This window comes from Charadrius vociferus, unplaced genomic scaffold (genome assembly GCF_000708025.1).
Source record: "Charadrius vociferus isolate BGI_N301 unplaced genomic scaffold, ASM70802v2 scaffold260, whole genome shotgun sequence".
Classification (NCBI taxonomy): Eukaryota; Metazoa; Chordata; class Aves; order Charadriiformes; family Charadriidae; genus Charadrius; species Charadrius vociferus.
In genome coordinates this window covers 2,540,476-2,541,679 of record NW_009646410.1, presented here as the reverse complement: position 1 = coordinate 2,541,679, position 1,204 = coordinate 2,540,476, and the positions used below count along the sequence as shown (strand labels likewise).

Sequence of the window (1,204 nt, the reverse complement as noted above, 5' to 3'; positions counted from 1 at the left end):
TGCTGTTCTTGCAGCCCTTCTATCTGTCACACGGTGATGTCCACCTGGGTCTGCAGGCCCTGGAGCCAGGGTGGGCAGCCACAGGGCTCCTGCTGTCCCAGGATGATTTCTTCACTTTTGATGGGCTGCGACAGCCATTCATTCACCAGGCTCTGGGTGGGCCTTGATGGTGGTTGTGGATGTACTCCTTGGGGCCAGGTAAGGGTTGAGGGCAAAGATAAGCTGCAGATATACCTGCTTGCTCTTTGGCCCCTTGCTCAAGCCACTCCACATGATGCTGGAAATGCTTTCATGGAGCTCCATCACCAGTGCTGGGTAGATGTCCATCACCGTGCTTATCTCCATGTAGGTCCCCAACTGGATGTGCCCGAATTCCCCAGCCATGCTGTCCCTGTGCCCTGCCCAGAGCTGTGGTGTGGAGGTGCCCCCCTGGCTGGGGCAGGCAGGGCTAGAGCTTGCCCCTGGCCACAGCAGGTCCCACAGGGCTCAGCACTGCCTGCGCCCAGCACCATGTCACAATTGCCTCGGTGGCCCCCCGGGGGACTGTGGAAGGTGTTCAGCTTCAAGGTTGAAAATATATGTGTTTTTATTATGCTGCTATGGGTGGAAGGAACATATAAAGCTGCCATCACCTGAAAGGCCTATTTGAGTTTCCAGGCTGGCGTGCAGCTGCTGTGACACATCCTGTCTAATTAGATCAGTCACGTTGTGTTAAGCTAATGCCGGTGACACAAGAATTTATAGCAGTGACACAAGCGCAGAGACTCAAGAGAGCCTTTTCGTCCTGCAGTGACCACACGAAAATGCAGAAAACAACACATTGTTTTCAATTACGTTGAACATAAATTTTGAATTCTTTTAAAAGGCTTTGCATGCCTTGAAATCCCACTTGAGAAAAAATGGGCTTAATAGAAAATGAATGAAAAATAGAGTTGTGGTGTGAATGCAGTGGGTATATCTGCATCCACAAGGAAGAATTCGGTATCATTTTGATAACCGGAACAGCTGACGATATTTTTAATGCATTTCTGTAATGTTCTTCACTCATATGGATTCCTGAATAGAGAATTTGAAAGTTCTGGCTACAGGAAAATCTTCTAACATCTTGGCTTACGTAAGATTTTTGGTTCATTTTGGGAAGTAGATTCAGACATTCAGTGAAGACTGTTATTTGCAAAAACATTCAAATGTCATTGTCGCTCTC

At 48.1% G+C, this 1,204-nt stretch overlaps 1 pseudogene; it reads right to left on the bottom strand.

Annotated features, from left to right (window-relative positions):
- LOC104282165 overlaps positions 1–384 on the bottom strand; it is a 1,734-nt pseudogene extending 1,350 nt beyond the window's left edge.
- Positions 385–1,204: the final 820 nt, after the last annotated feature.